This window comes from Anolis carolinensis, chromosome 2, assembly GCF_035594765.1.
Source record: "Anolis carolinensis isolate JA03-04 chromosome 2, rAnoCar3.1.pri, whole genome shotgun sequence".
Lineage (NCBI taxonomy): Eukaryota > Metazoa > Chordata > Lepidosauria > Squamata > Dactyloidae > Anolis > Anolis carolinensis.
In genome coordinates, this window is record NC_085842.1 from 207364796 (window position 1) to 207377827 (window position 13032).

Below are 13032 nucleotides of genomic sequence, written 5' to 3' on the forward strand. Positions count from 1 at the left end.
AGTAAAGCTTTATAGTATAAGAGGATACTCTAGTACCCTCCTGAATCAGAGAGTTGCAGCATTTAATGTTGAATGTTGGTGTGATGGGAAAACCAATGTAGTGTAGCCCTGGATGAGTTCTGGGAGGAGCAAACACAGCTCCTCTCACACAGAAGCTTGTTCAACTCAACAATTGGTTTCTGGCTTATGGCAAACCCAAAGCAAACTATCATGGAGGTATTTATTAAGAGGAGATTTGGTCATTGTCTTCTTCTGATTCTGTTGGGACTTGCCCAGGGTCATCCAGTGAATCTCCATGACTGAGCGGCAATTCATATCCTGATATCCCAATCCAATCCTCAAACCACTACATCACAAACACTTGGAAGTAAATCCCACTCAGCTCAGTGGGGCGTATTTCTGTGATTGTGTTGTTCATAATGTTTCAGCAATGCATTTTCCAGAAGGGCTGCTAAACTGTATTACTGAAATCAGTAAGAGTGGACAGCATTAACCTTTGGCTGGATTTCAGCCAAGCCTTCGCTCTTCAAGCAGAGAGACAATTGGGTGGGAGCAAGTTTGCTCTTTTTTCCTCCTGCAATATTTAGGGCTCCTTTCTTATGATTTGGCCCTTGTTTATATTTCTTTGTACAAGATTCTCTCACTCCCTCTGTAATATGCTTATACAGCCTTTCATCCCCTTAGAGTCGAACTGACTCATAGTCTTTTAATGGATTTAGCCTCATTGCTCTACTGTAAAAAGAACCAGGTCGAGGGATGGGGAAACTGAAAACCAGCTAGTCTGATTTGCCCAAGATAATCTGAGAAGCCTGTGGCGGAGAACTGATCCCAGGGACAAATAATGATCTTGTCCATTTTTTGGCAAATCTCCAATAGAATCACAGATTGCTGTGTGTGAGGGAGAGGGTGAGAGAGAAAGAGAGAGGGCGGGTGTGTGAGTGCACAGTACTATAAAGCTACTGACCAAATTTGATGCTTTTATTTGTACCTTAGGTGGCTGCCAAAGATTGGCTCTATTCCCATTATAACAGAAGGGCTGGATTCTGTCCCAGGATTCTGGCTGTGCTGGCACATCAAAATAGAATCCCTTTGTAAATGCATCTCCTCTCTCTTTCTTATCAGATCAGCTGCACAATTTCCCTGTTACTCTGCATAGTTAAAGGTAAAGGTTTTCCTCTGACTATAAGTCTAGTCGTGTCCGACTCTGGGGATTGGTGCTCATCTCCATTTCTAAGCCAAAGAGCCAGAGTTGTCCGTAGACACCTCCAAGGTCATGTGGCTGGCATGACTTGCTGGAGTACTGTTACCTTCCTGCCAGAGCAGTACCTATTGATCTTCTCACATTTGCATGTTTTCGAACTGCTAGGTTGGCAGAAGCTGGGGCTAACAGCGGGAGCTCACCTCATTCCCAGATTCGAACCACTGACCTTTCAGTCAGCAAGTTCAGCAGGTCAGCAGTTTAACCCACTGTGCTACCACCATCATACTCTGCATACAATGCTTATATTTGTCTCACTAGTTGTATGACTGCAAATGATGCCCAGTGACCATGTGCTTCCCCCTTTCTTACATTTGCAGAGCATGTGGCATCAATGGCACTGTACACGTAAGGATGCCACCTTTTCAATCTTGTTCTGTTCCTGTCCCACATCTCTTAACAACGAAACACAGGAAGCAGTAACTGCTTATCCTTGCCTTCTAGGGTTAGTGGCTTCCATTTTAGCAGGGCAATGAATCTCTTATCTGTGTTAGTGTCAAGGTATTCACGGTACTGAAAGCTATTCCCAAAAAAAGATTCAGTGTCGTCAACAGCTCCTTTAAACTGTGATGGAGTCATCACCCAAATGACATGAGAATCATGAGCTGCTACTGTCAAATGCTATGTCTACACCAAACAAAATATACTAGAGTAGTCTGCTCTGGAGCTGCCCCGACTACATCACAGGGAGTTCACACATACTGGTGTGGAAGTGCCCTAAACTGCTTTGTAGTTGCATGGTTGGTTGGACTATCAGGGCAGAGGAACTGGTGTCCTGTCTCTTGGGGGCCACTGTTTTTTCACTAGTCATAAGCAGGTCCTTGGCACAGTCTTGCTGGTGCCATCACTACTGGTGAGGTCTCAACAGGGTGCCCAGTTATGTGATCACTAGATGCAGCTTTGCCAACAAGGTTCTGTTGCAATCTGCTTCGGGCCAGTAAAACAATGACTGGTTTTTTAAAAATGTGTGGATACTATATCCATCCAGTTCCAGTTGTCCACATGTCAAAAATACTAGGGGTTACTTTAGAGCAGTGGTTCTCAACCTCTGGGTCCCCAGGTATTTTGGCCTACAACTCCCAGAAATCCCAGCCAGTTTACTAACTGTTAGGATTTTTGGGAGTCAAAGGCCAAAACATCTAGGGACCCACAGATTAAGAACCATTGCTTTAGAGTTTCCTTGAAGCTCCAGCTGGAAGTAACACTTCTGCTGTGGAATTGGCCATATGTCATGTGGATTTGATATGAGTGCATTTTATTTGGTCTGCGTAGACATGGCATAAGTCTTGGAAAACTTACTTTTTGGATTGCAACTGCTAGAATCTCCTATAGCAACTGGAAGATTCACAAGATTAATAGTCCCAAAAAGTTTTTTCCCCAAGCTCTGCTCTCACATAGGCAATAAATCATTCAGAGCATGGAGAAAATAATGCCATATGCTCTTTCAGGTAATCTCCTCAAGTGTGGCCATTAGTTCTTCTTGTTAATCAGACATTCCCTCTTGACAATTTATCCCTTTTGTCTTCCACAGCCCCTTCTCTAGATAAACCATCCACCACATCCTCTTCATAGGGGACTACAGTCTTGGGGAGGGAGAACGGAGTGGATTTAATCTGAGGAGGAACTACGACTGGCTTCAGAGCAAAAACAGAGACAATAATGTTGTGGGTGGGGAGAACACAGAGACAGCTGAGAGGAGGGATATATATGCCAGGCACATTGGATGAAAATGTAGATTTGGCAAAGGACTCAAAGATATAGGAGATTTTCAAAGGGAAAGCAATGCTAGTCTGTTCCACCAGAAAACAAAACCAAGAGTGAGGGCACTTAATGATTTAACATGCTTACTACAGAATAAGCATTCTTCGGTCCACCTCATCAGAAACATGAGACATGAACCAAAACTTCAAGTACATGTATAGTATACATATAAAAGGCATGTACAGTTATCGCAGAGATTGATAGGCAGATGCATGTCTACAACTTTCACAGATTAGATAGACAGATGAAAGACACAGACCAATAGAGAAAGATACAGCATTCCAGCAGGATTTTTCTGCAACTGTCAACAGGACTTTCTGCCTCTTGTGCAGCCTTTGGTTAGATAGAGAAAAGCCTATGTGAACTCAGGGAAAGATGGGTGAAACTTTCCCTGTGCTGGCCCACACCACACTGAAAGGTACAGATGAAATGAGTGGAGAGACACGGGCATAAAGAGGAGGGTAAGTGCATGGTGTGATTTTTTTTATTGAGCTAAGACAGTGGTTCTCAACCTTTGAGTCCCTAGGTGTTTTGGCCTACAACTCCCAGAAATCCCAGTGAGTTTACCAGCTGTTAGAATTTCTGGGAGTTGAAGGCCAAAACATCTGGGGACCCACAGGTTGGGAACCACTGAACTAAGATAAAATATTGTGTGTTACATCTGGACTTGGCTATATTCACAGTTTGTTGCTGTGTGTTTTCAGGTTATTTTCAATTTGTGGCACCCCAAAGTATGTGCCTTGCCCAAGGTCAGCCAGTGAGTTTGCATGGTCTCCAGAGTTGCACCCAAACACTCAAACCACCACACCATGCTGGCCCATCAAAGTAAATGTGACTTAAGTTAGGCCAGACTAACTAATGAAACTACATCCAACCAAGACTGAGAAAGGGAGTTCCTCCTTGGTGAAGGATTCTGCTGTGAGTTTGTGTTTTTCTCAAGTGAGCCTGTCCAAATTGTATTATGTTCCTCTTGAGAGGCAGGAGATGTTCATGTTGTCAAATATCCCTGCCTCTCATATGGTCCTGTGTCTTTCCATCTCCTGCCCCTGGAAAGCAGAAAACTTGAAAAGTTACATCTTTGGGCTACATCTTCCAGAATTCCAGTCAACACGTCACTACAAGTTGCAATCACCAAACCAACTTTTCCAGGTTTGTAAAGACAGCATCAAATCTCTCTTTCACAAAGGAAAGGAACAGGTGGAAAATACCTTCTGACGAATGATAAGTTGTGAATGACTTATGGCTCAATGGAAGGCACATCAGTAGGATGGAGCACTGGGTTCACAAGCCAACTGGGAAGGGAAGGAGCTAAATCTGAAGACTTCTGACAGACCTCCCAAATCGTGGTACTGCTGACTATGTTATTCTCCCAAATAGGTACTGTGAATCTACATTGATTCATTCATATGGAGACCATTTCAAAAGCCCAGTGGTGATAACAGTAACTTTAAAATTAAGCAAGGTATTTCTTTCTTTTTCTTTTTTGAAAGAAAGTGTCTCTCACACTAGATTATCCCTGACCTTTTGAAAGCTATGTTCAAACCTTTCCAAAACATATTCAGGCATAAAATCTTAAGACTTTCAGAGTCTCACATCTGTGGATCAGCCAAAGAGGACGCTCTTTCTTCTGCTGTTCTGATTCAAATATGGTGCGTAGCTGCTATTGAAGATAGCATCATTGCTCTGTTGCAAGACATACATGCATATCTGAAGTTCCAGATTCAGTCTCAGTTCTTCCAGGTTAAAAGGAAATCAGGAACTTGGGCTACAACCTTTCTTGGCCTAGCATCTCAGAGAATCATTGTTACTATGAATAACCATTCTTCCTAGGTTGGACAAACCAAAAACTTGACTTTGCATAAGACATTTTCCCAGACCACTGGATACGTTTATCCAAAAGAGTTGGTACATTCTGCCACTTTTGACAAGAGAGTGGCTTATTGCTTCAGCCCCATGATAAAGCCTCCCAAATTGCCTTTGGCCACACTATAGTCATAGATACTGTTTGCTTGCACCCTTTTTGCCTGGAGATATAGTGGTTGGTGGGTGAACAACTAGTACTCAAAATCTCCACACCAACTAACTGCCAACATGCTCAGGAGCCCCTTTGCCCTTCCAAAATAGTTTCTCCCAAGTTTAGCCACACACCCATCTCATTAAAGCTCCTGTATACTTTACATCTCAGTTCAATTCTGGAGCCCGCAGTGGTGCAATGGGTTAAAGCCTCATGCCAGCAGGACTGCTGACTTGAAGGTTGCCGGTTCAACTCCAATCCAGGGAGAGTGCAGATGAGTTTCCTCTGTCAGCTCTAGCTTCATGCGGGGACATGAGAGAAGCCTCCCACATGGATGGTAAAACATCCCCTGGGCAACATCCTTCTGATGACCAATTCTCCCACACCAGAAGTGACTTGCAGTTTCTCAAGTCGCTCCTGACATGAAAAAAACCCTCCAATTCTCAAAATGGAGGTCAATCACACCTGCCCATCTAACCTTACTTTTCTCTTCTTCTAAACAGCTATTGGAGATCAGGAGCCCACTTTGAGCATACAGTTGCTAACAACATGCTTCTTTGCATGCAATTTGCCTATAAAGAAACCCCCACTGAGTTCAATAGCATCTCCACCCTGCAAAATAAGTGTACAAAGGACTATAGCTGGGGAATAGCCTCAAGGTTCCTAACTGCATATTTCTTTTTTTCTGCAAAATAGGAAAATCTTGCTCACCTGGACTTTGTCGAACCAATCTGGCACTTGAATGATCCCCAACTAAGGTATGTCTTCCTTACTTGTATACTTTCCAATGCACTTGCTTTAAATGCCACCTCTGACCTCCTGCCCAGATAATCCCACCAGGTGGATTCAAACTGCTCTAGCATGAACTAGCTTGTCAACGCCATGTGGTTTTGTTTATCTCTTTTCAACAGGCTCTTTGGCTTGGAAATTTCACCAGGAGGGAAGAACGTCAGTGATATACCTCCCATCACATCCTACTGCACACTTACCTCTCATAAATCTCTCCTAAAAGCCTTAATCAAAATTTAGCAAATCCACTCTGTTAGCCAAAGCAATCGTATTTTCTGTTCAGAGACATCTACCTCACCTACGACTGAATGCTTGGGAAGGAGCCACATAAAAGACAATGGCACTTCTGAACCACAGGGATAAATTACTTATTTACATGCATAGAGTTACATTGGGTTGCACGACTATCTATGCAGGCTAGCCACTCATTAAGCCATGCATTTCATCTCAATGCATTTCATCTGTCTAGCCATCCATCCCTAGCAAAATCAAATGGCATGTATCTATTTACCTTTCTGGATTGCGATGCTGTCACACACACTATCACGCTCATGCATACACACTGCCAGCCGCTCTTTCACCTACCCATGTGCTGCTGATGCTGTTGCTGCAGTCTGGACTCCTCTTGATGCCTGCCTCTTCCAATTTCGCTCTCTCGATTTCTCTTTCCCTCCCTCCTTGCTCTTCAGTTAATCTCTCCTCTCGCAATCAGCTCCAGCCAATGGGATGCCTTGGCGGTCGTCTCTCTGCTGCAGGTAGCTCAGTGGCGCGGCTATTGATGTCATTGCAATGGAATGCGGGAGCCAAGGTGAAGGGTGCCACGTGGGGACTGACAGACGGGCCCAGCCTCCAGCCGGAGGCAGCAGTTGGCCTGGGTGGGCAGCCGTGGCCAATCCCTTCCTTGACCCTTCTCCCCATGTGCATTTGTTTGGGCACCTGTCTTCTCACTTTCCATATCAGCAAAAGAAAACCTGGATTCTGCAAAAGCATATGCACACATCACCCCAGATGACACTCAAAGTGTGCACAGACACCTAGATGAAGGCTAAGAGATATCTAAAGATCATCTATTCTCGCTTTCCCCAAGCTGATCTCTTCTAGAGGCTGGATGACAACCCTCATCACCTTCACCCAGCATTATTGAGGCCATAGGAGCTGCAATGGGATGTTCCCTTGTGCCAGTTGGACTGTTGACCTTAAGGTCAAATTGCTGACCTGAAGGTTGCCAGTTCGAATCTGCAAGATGGGGTGAGCTCCCGTCTGTCAGCTCTAGCTTCCCATGCGGGGACATCAGAGAAGCCTCCCAGCAGGATGGTAAAACATCCAGACATCCCCTAGGCGACGTCTCTGTAGATGGCCAATTCTCTCACACCAGATGCGACTTGCAGTATGTTCTCAAGTCGCTTCAGACACGATTTTAAAAATGTATGGCCCCGGTGGCGAAGTGCATTAAAGCACTGAGCTGCAGACCGAAAGGTCCCAGGTTCAAACCCCGAGAGCGGCATGAGCGGCCGCTGTTAGCTCCAGCTCCTGCCAACCTAGCAGTTCGAAAACATGCCAATGTGAGTAGATCAATAGGTACCACTCTGGCGGGAAGGTAACGGCGTTCCATGCAGTCATGCCGGCCACATGACCTTGGAGGTGTCTATGGACAACGCCGGCTCTTCGGCTTAGAAATGGAGATGAGCACCAACCCCCAGAGTCAGACATGACTGGACTTAACGTCAGGGGAAACCTTTACCTTATGACCATGGGAATTGTGGCCCAATATTTCTGTACTATGCCAGGCTGGCCAATGGGATGAGGTAGTTTAACAGTGAGCACTAAGGAAAAAAACCCTCCCTATGAAACTCCATGAAATACAACTCTGTGATCTACAGTCACTCATCTCAGATCTCTGACAATGAAATAAGAGGAATCATAGAACCATAGAATAATAGAGTTGGAAGAGACTACATGGGCTATCTAGACCAACCCCTTGACATCCAGGAAAAGCACAATCAAAGTATCCTGGACAGATGGCCATCCAGCCTCTGTTTAAAAGCCTTCAAGGAAAGAGAGTTCCACTGATGAACAGCTCTTATGGTCAGAAAGTTATTCCTAATATTTGGGTGGAATCTCCTCTCCTGTAATTTGAACCCATTGCTCCAAGTGGGCATTCTCTACTCCGCCCCAATCCAATGCCAGTCAGCATTGCAAGATATATACCAGTGGTTTTCAATCTGTGGGTCGCCAGGTTTTTTGGCCTACAACTCCCACAAATCCCAGACAGTTTACTGGCTGTTAGGATTTCTGGGAGTTGAAGGCCAATACATCTGGGGACCCACAGGTTGAGAACCACTGGTATACACAGATGTAGTTTTACCAGTTCCTTCCTTTGACATATAAGTTACAGCACTAGGTATTCTATGGCCGTCTCCCATAATAATAATAATAATAATAATAATAATAATAATAATAATAATAATAATAATAATAATAACAACTTTATTTTTATACCCCGCCTCCATCTCCCCAAGGGGACTCAGGGCGGCTTACATGGGGTCAAGCCCAAGCAAAAGACATCAAATAACAAAAACCACACACAAATATAAAATATTAGACATTAACATGCAGGTAAAATGGCAAACATTAATAAAACATAATTTAATCATACAAATAAAAATCATAAAAATGAAATGGGCAAAGTGTTCCTCATAAATTTGTAAACATGAGGTAGTTGGCAAAGTGCTGGAAGTACGTGAGAAAGCACCTTGGAATGGGATGGACCCTGTGGCTATATCAAAATTAACAAAGCAAACGTGCAGTCCCATCCAAGTACTAAGCACAGCTGATGCTGTTTCGCTTCCAAAATCAGAAAAGTTCAAAAGTCTTTGGAGATCTAAGGTTGCAACCACTGCTAACTTAAGAAATGGTTATAGCTTCTAACTATGCAAGCTGATACCTGTTTAAAGATGTTGTTTGTATTGTAGGGACAATGACACAACTGACTAGAAATGAGTACGAGTAATTTTGCACTTTCAAAACTGAAAAGAATGAGGCAAAGCACAGCCTGGAAGTGTAGCTGTAAAATGTATCTCTTTGAAAAAGACAAGAGAAAACATACATCTAAGAGTCCACCTCCTGCCCAACCAAAAGTTCCAGCAAAAACGATCAGTCTCGGAAACAGGTCAATTTCCTGTTGAATCCCTATCACCTATGGTCACCACTCTACAATTCATTTGGTTTAATGACAAGAGGCTGAAAGGCTACCTGGTTCTAGATGTGGTCCAGGTGCTAGAAGTGGTCATCCTCAAAATAAGAGTTAACATGAAAAGACGCATCCTGGTTTTCAGGGGCAAACTGACAAAGTGTTAGATTGGGAAGTGCTTCTGACTTCTAATGGCTTAAAAAAAAACAACAACAATATCACCTTAAAATCAGATAGACTATCTAGTCAAGAGTTTCTCAAACTGTGCTCCTCCAGATATTTTGGACTTCAGCTCCCACAATTCATAACAGCTGGTAAGCTGGCTGGGATTTCTGGGACCTGAAGTCCAAAACACCTGGAGGAGCACAGTTTGAGAAACACTGCTCTAATCCATAGTTACTTGGGATTTGATAATACCAGTGTGCACAATCTATTCCAAAGTATGGCTAGTGGACCATGTTCCAGTGTATGCTTCAGTAGGTAATTACCTCTCCTGGCCCACAACATTATTTTGCTTTTGGTTTTGCACCAGCACACATGCGGCCACTATGTTTTCCTGACCCTCATTGGAGAAGTGCAACCCAATGTCAATCCCTCCAGGCTGATGTCCCCGTGTACCTGTGATACTTTAACTACTGATTTGCTCATTTCTTTTTCTTGCTTTTGTAAAGCAGCCTAGGAAGGATCCCATGACCCAAAGGAGATACTCAAAATAGAACAGGCTTTCTTAGGCAGCTATGACTCATTCTCTACCTTAGTTATACCTCAGTGTCCTAACTAGCATGTGTATGCACCTGTTGACACTGGAAGAACTCATTTCTTGCTCTGCATCAACCTTCTTTCATAGTCTCCCCTGTCCACTTCCCTCCCACTGTATTTCAGTGCAAGTGGTTGAGTTCCTGCAACTCAAGTCCAACACTCTCTCTTTTCTCCTTTGGGTTTAGAGTTCTTTGTAGTTTATTGTCTCCTCTGAGTTTGTAACTCAGGATCACAGTGGTGTCAGTTGTGACTGGGATCTATGGGTAACTCTTTGACCTATAGCAGTGGCTCTCAACCTGTGGGTCCCCAGGTGTTTTGGCCTACAACTCCCAGAACTCCCAGCCAGTTTACCAACTGTTAGAATTTCTGGGTGTTGAAGATCAAAACATCTGGGAACCCACAGGTTGAGAACCACTGCCCTATAGGATAAGCCTGTTCTAAATAGACCATGCTTGTCCACCAATATTTTCCTGAACCAAGTGTGAGATAGTTATGTCATTTTCAGATGTTTTTGGATTTTCATCTGTCCTAACAAGCATAACCAATAGTGAAGTATCATGGGAGGTAGAAGCTAATAGTCTTTTGATGATGATAAATTCTGTGTTCACATTTTAAGTTCTGGTGCATTCCATCATATACTGGTTGTATTCTGGTCCTGATCCTTTCAGTCCTGGCCAGTGGTTTTGTGTCATGGTTCCTGGCTCACATCAGATTATTGTGTTACAAGAATGGTATCAATAGAATTTTTTTTAAATATATATGTTAAATATACAAATTTAAATGTGTGTATTCATAAGACAGTATGCTTGTATTGATAAGTATTTTCTTTACAGTCCCAACTGGGTACTTGTTATCTAACACATGAAACAAAACATACAGGGCCACAAGTTGTCAATCCCTGATTTATGGGAATCACTCAGTTTGTGGAACTTCAGTACTGAGTTCTGTGATAGAACTCATATGTTTCCAAGAGGGAAAAAACTACTCCTTTCTACTGACTGTCTGATTTGATCTCATATCTCTCTTCTCTCCCAAATGGGACTCAAAGGGCCCTTCCAGACAGGTCCTATATCCCAGGATCTGATCCTAAGTTTTCTGTTTTAAACTGGATTATGTGAGTCCCTACTGCCAGATAATCTGGCATAAACAGAAAACCTGGGATCAGATCCTGGGATATAGGGCCTGTCTGGAAGGACCCAAAGTGGCTTACAATATAGTAAACATATGTACTGCATGCCAAAACGTTCCTGTTTGGCAACAGGGATGGGTAACTAGTGGCCCTTCAGCTCCTGTTGGATCATAAGTACTATTACTTAAATATTTACTATCATACCATTTTATTAGGACAATGAGAGCGGCGATCCAACATCATCTGAATTGCTAAATTTTGCCTGGCTCTGATTTGTCACAGGGTTGTTATCAATATATGTTACAGGCCTGTTGCAAAGATTATTGAGATAACATTACAGAAAGAGCTTCAGACACTCAAAATGTGGTATACAAATTATCATTAGTATATTATTCAAACAATATACCAATGAACAAAGAATAACAATACTTGTACTTACTTCTACAAGGAGGCAAGTATCGCCCCAAGCTACAGAGATTGCCTTCTTGTAGAAAGTTTTGTTTTTGTACTGTTATTTTTGTTACCTATGATATCTAATTCTGTTTTCCTGCTTATATACTTGTAGATTTCAAATTCTACTAAAATGTTTTTAATGTAAGCTGCTTTCAGTCTCCTTGTGGAGAGAAAAAGCAGGGTTTAAATAAACATAATAATAATAATTGTTTATTTGTATATTGTTAAAATTATATACTAATAAGCATGTTCCAACTGTTTCAGCCAGTAGAAATGAATGATTTAAAATGTCTCACAATCAATAAATGATCTTCCATAGAATAAAATTTGAATTTTATTGGAAAAACTGGAATTTTAAGTTTTGTAAAAACTTAAAATTCAAGCTCAGAAAAATTCAAAGCCCCTTTCCCCTCAATCTGTGTAAAATAGTAATACTTGACTTTAAATCAGGCATGGGCAAACTTTGGCTCTCTAGGTATTTTGAACTCAAACTCCTAACAGCCTACCAGCTGTTAGGAATTGTAGGAGTTGAAGTCCAAAACCCCATGGAGGGCCAAAGTTTGCCTGGTTTAAATGTTCTAACCCTTTCTGCCTCTTTTTTTTTTTTTTTGCAAGATCTTGAATTTGGCTGGCTTTCAAATGTCAAAAGTCGGATTTATAGGGGTATTTTTCAAGCACACTTCACTAATATGAAATAGACATGAATGATAAGTGGACTGACTGTGTCAGGCTTAAATGTATTTGCTGGTGTACCACTACAAATAAATACCCATGGTGGCTGGGTACTTCCATGTTAATATACCTGCCAACATTTCACAGATGAAAACAGACAGGTGTGAATGATCAACCTCTGTGGTCAAAAGAGTAAAGTCAGGCAACACGAAGGCAAATTATGAATAGGAAAGGACTCAAAGCAGAAAACCTTGAGCTGTATTACTACATGTAAGAAAGTCTGGAAAAAACAAAACACTCCAAATTATTAAAAAGTATTATTTTTGTGCATATGAATACGACCATGACATGATTATGAATTTAATACAATATTATATACCAATCACTGTAAAATCAAGATTACATTTTTGCCCAGATCCATAGTCACTGCATGAGCACTCTTCCCAATTTAAATAAGATCAAATACCAGTCTCCTCATATCATTAGAACTTATGGGGCTATGCCAACCCAGTTGTAGCTTCTCAGCCTAATCTACTTTACGGGTTGTTGTTAGGATAAACAGGGCAGAGAGTGTGTGGATTAAAATAGAAAAAAATAATATATTATATTTGCAGTTCCAGGAGACAGATGGAATAGAATTATTGGGAAAGACATAGGGTGCATCCAGCATTATTTGGCAGGGAAGGCTAAAGGCCTTATAAAACTACAACTTCTGTGATTCCATAGCAGTTAGCCATGGCAGATAAAATGGTGTTAAACTGCCTTAACTCTACAATGTAGATAACTCTCTTAAAAGAAAGATGTGCACCCCAATGACCTTTTAGAATGTCTCAGCTGCAAATCCTGCACACATTTAATAATAATAATAATAATAATAATAATAATAATAATAACAACAACAAAAAGCTCTTTCAAAGAAAGTAAACAATAAAATCTCTCTCATTAGAGTGCTACAAACTATGTAGCATTTCTTTTCTCTACTACTATACAGCACTGGCACATGTATG

The 13032-nt window shown here is 42.0% G+C and overlaps 1 protein-coding gene across 2 annotated transcripts in view; it reads right to left on the reverse strand.

Annotated features, from left to right (window-relative positions):
• Positions 1-13032, reverse strand: part of map3k12 (mitogen-activated protein kinase kinase kinase 12) — a 169269-nt gene that overhangs the window by 60623 nt on the left and 95614 nt on the right. Inside the window, exon 2 of one of the 2 annotated variants that reach the window (XM_062971604.1) lies at positions 6408-6800. The exons of the other annotated variant lie outside the window; for it this stretch is intronic. The gene's annotated coding sequence lies outside the window, so the exon portion shown is untranslated. The remainder of the gene's footprint in view (positions 1-6407; positions 6801-13032) is intronic. 2 annotated transcript variants of the gene reach the window in all.